Source organism: Uloborus diversus, chromosome 8 (assembly GCF_026930045.1).
Source record: "Uloborus diversus isolate 005 chromosome 8, Udiv.v.3.1, whole genome shotgun sequence".
Classification (NCBI taxonomy): domain Eukaryota; kingdom Metazoa; phylum Arthropoda; class Arachnida; order Araneae; family Uloboridae; genus Uloborus; species Uloborus diversus.
Genome location: NC_072738.1, coordinates 4,252,899 through 4,258,898, shown reverse-complemented (window position 1 = coordinate 4,258,898; position 6,000 = coordinate 4,252,899).

Sequence of the window (6,000 nt, the reverse complement as noted above, 5' to 3'; positions counted from 1 at the left end):
ACTTATAAAACAAACTGGTAGATATTAACGTCAAAATACGTATTGCAGTGAGAGAAGACGTAGACTTGTCAGACGTCCCGGCTTTTAGACGAAATCCTGGTGGCTCGGCGGGTATACTTTACGTCCCGGAAAAAAATTAATTTAATTATATTTGACCACAACGTCTACACACAATTAATTGTGAAAGAATACTTAGGATTTAACATTGAATTGTGAAATACCGGATTAGCTTGTGAGGATTTTTACAAGATTACAAAACACATACACACACATACATACACCTACACACACATACATACACCTACACACATACACAAACACATACACACACACGCATACTTACAGACACATACACACACACCTACACACAACTACCCACACACTCATGCCTGCACACAGACACAAACACATATGCCTACACACACATAAACATTACCCCCCTACCACAAACACTCAAACACACAACTACCTACACACTCATACCTGCACACAGACACAAACACACACGCCTACATACACACACACACACTCGTGATTGCGAAAAACATAATTTGGATTCCAGATGTCAAAATTCAAATTAATTTCTATTTTTTCGTTGCTACACAAAACCCGACTTCTTTTCTCTTTGCTCAGTGCAAACAGCATCTTTTTTTATCTTTATTCGTTTTCGAATTATTCATTTTTAAAGTTCGTCCTCACTTTTGAATCACCCTGCGCCTATACATCTTCACAGTTGTTTTAAACACACATTTTTTCTTCCATTTTATTTTTTCTTCGCAATTTATTCTGCCTTTACTTCCAACAGAGAGAGCTGTTTTAAATTTTGAGCATTTTAGAACTTTGCAGTATGAAAATTAATCCATCTAAGTTGGGTGTATTTGTTTCCATCCTACTCTGCACTGTCAAGAACGTTGTTTTTTGCTCCCAATATACTATCAATGTATAATTTTTTTTAAATCTTCTATTCCATTCTGCCTTTGACGCTACACAAGTATCGCCACCTCAAAACCAAGCCTTTTTAAGGAATCCTCTTGTTATAATTGATAAAATCAATATTTTAAAGTTAGGTCTTCGCATGTGCTTTCATAAGTGTTGTTCTTAATATACAGGGTGATTATAATTAAAGTTCCACTTTCAAAACACTGTAAAAATAAAACCACTGGTCAGAATGTCCTCAAATTTCAACGGAATATTATCGAAGAAGGTGGAAAACGTATGGCAAAAGAAAAATAAATAGTTGGAATTTTTAGCAATAAATGGCACTGCAAGTGTCAGAATATGTAAATCAAAACATCTGTCATGCGCCCGACTCATTGAAGTTGTAATAAAAACGCCAAATACACGTTTTTTTTCCTCATTTCGCATCTGAGACGTTCATTATGACTGTCTCAATGAAAGACCTGGCCGTCCCGATCGCCTGATCTTAACCCGTGTGACTACTGGATAATGGGCTATCTGAAAGCTGTTGTGTTCAGTGCTCCGACTGCAAACTTTGCTGAGCTGAAGGCACGCATTGCGCAACGCACTCTAAACGTGACCCCAGAAACACTTCAACCAGTCGTGGAACATGCTGTTTTTCGATTTCAACTTGTTACAGTAAACGGGGGTACATCATACTGAACATCTTTTGCACCAGTTTCACGAAAATTAAAGACCAATTTGATTTTTATTGATGCTTTTCATGCGGTTTTCGGTCTCAGGACAGTTAAAAATCAATTTTTCCCATTCGATGTGATATGACCTTTCCGTGTTGGATGGGCTTACTTAACTAACAGTATCACACCAATACATTCGTGCACGCTGAGTAGTATGGTGTTTTAACGTATAGTTTACAGCTTAGGTAATATTCTTTGATTTATTTGTCATTTGTAGTCGACCACGATTAAATTATGATACTTACAGCGCAATCTATTGCTAAAAATTTCAGCTATTTATTTTTCTTCTGCCATCACGCTCCCCTCTTCTTCGATAATATTCCGTTGAAGTTTGACGTCATTCCGACCAGTGGTTTTATTTTTATAGCGTTTTGAAATTGGAACTTTAATTAAAATCACCCTGTATTATCGATGCATTTTGTTCTCTTACCATGTCGTCCTTTCTTTGACTCTCAACAGATAGCGCTGTCTTATGAAAGAACTGCGTTTAAGATGTTTTTGGTTTGATTCTTGAAATTAATATTTCTGAGTAATGTTTTTTCATGTCTACGTCTTCTCAGTTACTTTAAAGTTTGTTGTTTGCAACGTATTACTGATGTAATATTTTTCTTAGCGTTTCATTCTCCCTTTGACTTTGAATACTTAACGTGGCTGAAAATATTCCTACACTAGGTTGCCAGATCGCTGCTAGAATTGGTTAGTTTCAAATTTAGTATTTGAACTATGAATTTCATCATCAAAGTTACTACATGAAATTCACCGCAGTTGTTGAAAGCTGCCTGAGAACCTGAATTCAATTGTCCGAATATTTTTAAATAGGAACGCACTGTTTAATCTAAATAAGGACTCAGAAATATTATTTTCCACAATTAACATGAAGAATCACTTAGTGAGTGCTATATGTAAGACAGCGCCATCTATTGAGAGTCAAAGAAAGAACGGAGAAGGGACAACTCCCAAAAGCCAATGCGAATACGTTCCCCAAAAATATTAATTTTCGTTTTCGAAATCAAAGGGATCTATTGAAAGGGTTTAGTATAGGAAGTAGCGTTATATCTGTAACGTCGAAGGAAGAATGCAATGGCAAGAGAAAATAATGCGTCGAGACAATTTATGGAGAAAATAAAACAACAGTTTTTTTTAAGTGAATCCCAGGAAGTATTACACAGATGATTTACTCAGAATAAACGTTGGTTTTCAAATTTAAATCATAGAATTTCTTGAACGTGAATCAAAATGTATGTTAGCGCCATCTTTTAAAACTAAGGGAAAAGGCAATAAGAAGCAAGACAAAAAAAAAAAAAAAAACACACACACAAATGTAATTTTTTTTGGACGACTTAGACACATGCATCGCTCAGAAATATGTATTAGTTTTAACATTAACTGAAAAATCTTGAGCTAGGTTGATATGTAACACAGCGTCATTTGTTGACAAGAAAGAAAGAATGCAGTTGAAAGTGAAAAGAAAGCATTCATAATAAATTGGGAGGACAAAAACAACTCTTGAAAGTAATTCTGAAAACAAAAACACGCACATGCGTTACTCAGAAACATAAATTTTTGTAACCGAATAAAACAAAAATCTCTTGCTCTACTCACGCATGAGCTGTAGCGTTATATGTTATATTCGAACGTACTAAATGAGAGAAAGCGCCTCTATTCATTAAACCATGGCTACCGGATTAGTTTTTCAAAAAAAAAAAAAAAAAAAAGAAGCAACATCAATGAGCCAACACTGGCAATAAAACATTCGAATATTATTACAGTAAATAAACGCAAAGCCGAGCAGATGTTATCTAAAGAACATCAACAGTTGGTTCTAAATAAATGATTTTTTGTTGAAAATTAATACCGAAACAACTTAGTGTACATACTGAATTTGGTATTTCTTGATTATTTAACAGAAAAAGTTTTCAAATTGTGATTTACGATTTCATATATTGAAAGTATTAGCATAAATCAATGAAAAACAAATGTTGAAGGTAGCAGATTATACATATTGAGGCAATGATTTTTTCATTTTATGAAAATATTGTATTTTTCTTGTATTTAAAAACAATGATTCGTATGTGTTGCGGGCAGGAGCGTATTGTCACCTCCGAGCCACGTACAAATCATTGTTTGAAACAAAGAACGCACAAAAAACTTCTAATCTTTCTCCAAATCTATATCTACATTCTCTTCATGGGTCACTCTTCAAAATGTGTAACTTTTTTGTCTCTAATGGAAAGAAGGGAAATCAATTTGTTTCAAACCTCATAAAAAATAAACAAAAAATGTTGTTTAGTATTAAATTTTAAAATAAAAAGTACCTGCATAAAATGAATTCAAGATAGATAGTTTTTAACGCGAACAAGGTTGGGATGGGCCGCGAGTTGTAAAATAAAAGTGAAAACTTGCTATTATGTGTTCTGTTCACTGAGTTCGCACTAATTTCACTTTTCTGTTTCAATATTTTATCTTATGACCTCGATATCCGCCATATCCTAAAATCCGCACAACCTCTGGTGCCGTTCTGTGGGAATTTTTGACCCGACTGTACTGCGGTGACGAGCGCATGCAAAATTTGCCATCTGGGAGGAGGGGGAGGGGTCATAATATATTATAAATGTGTCTGGTACTTTGAAAATTATGTTGAATGAATTTGCTGAGCAATCTACAATATTCGGCGTACTCCAAAAGGCTCGCCTGAAAATTGAATAAAAGGCAGGACAGTGCAGTGCAAGCTGCTCAAGTTTTTAAATCTCCTTAAAGTGAGAGGTAAAAATAGAGAAATTATCCAAAAACTCTTACTGAGGCTGCGGCTTGGTGAAACTAATCTGCGAGCGTTCACCCCCTGATGTAATGAATTTGAATTCAATGCAGATACAATGAGCAACTGTAATGAAGGATCAAGGATATTCTCAATGCAAGTTAAATTGGATACACAAATCAAATAGCAAAAGTTTTTGTCCGAAATTTGCAGGTCTTGAGCAAAAATTAAACATGACACCCATAAGAAAAGAAAAGTCTAGTTTAGAAGGTGAAAAGTTTATGAGGATCTTTTGCTAAATGTCCACAATTATTCAATTTCAGTTAAACCAATTGCAATGGAACCACTGTACGCGTTTTCATTAAGTGCATTATTTTTTTGAAAAAAATCCAAACCCTTTTCGATACCATAGAGCTATGATTGGGTCCTCACAGTCCCAAAATCCCGCGGGACAGGAAACACTAGTTCCAGACCTCTCAGGAGAAAGGTTATTACACTCAAATAATAGGGAAATTTTCGATTTTTCAATTTTATTTTTATATGATAGAGTAACATGTGTGAACATCATAGGTGAAAAAAATTTTGCGATACGATAAGTAGTTTTTTTTTAATTTAATTTTTAAAGTTCAAACGCTTGTAACGTCAAATGACACAGGAAGTAACGTCATGTGCTCTTCCGCCGCGGGAGAAGCCGAAGGACGTGCAGTTGGCTTCGAAGACGAAACGTAAAGCTTACCTCCTCGCGTTTCTGAAACATTAAACCTCTCATCCTCTTGGAAATATTCGAATACCATCATTGCTACTTGAGGAAGGTTATTAGATTGTGCTTTAACGAATCTGGCCTCCATGGTGTGTTCAAAAGCATTATTGAATTTCTAAAAAATAAAAATTTCAGCACGCTCAAAATGTCCGTAACGAAAACAAAGGATCTTCGGCGGAAGGCTGCCCATTAGTGTCCTCTGACGTAAGCTCGTCACGTTTCAGAAGAGCGCTCTTTTGCGCTTGGATTTTTAAAAATTCATTAAAAATCAATCACGGTGTTTTAAAATTCGGCGATGGTGAATTTTTTGGTTTTGAGGGTCAATTCACAATATCCAATAGTCAAAATATGAACATTTAATAGGTTGCAACTTCCCTATTCAGAGCTCACTGGAAAAGCAGCTCTTAGAAGTGACGAAGAAAGAAAAGATGTTCTGGCTATCCCCTGGCACCATGGTAGCATGGAATTTATCATGAAAATGTCAAGACAAAATACACTGAGGTAACGACAAGACGAATATTTAACTATACGTATCCGCTTCTTTAAAATACTGGTAGTGGGGGGGGGAGTCAACATTTTACGTTGGGCTTGGTGCTTGCGCATCTTTACCCAGATTTAGGATATTGTAAGAATGAGAAGGGAAGGGAATGAAAAATTTTGAATGAGCCTCCAGGCATTTAGGATGTCTGAGAGAAAACAAACAAAATATTGGGGAAAGGGAGGAAAAAATAAAAGAAAAGGGGGGAGGGGGGAGTCAGAATATCTCTTTCTCTGAGAATTCCTATTCCTATTCAGAGTCACAACTGACTACAACTGTATTTATGTCGAGG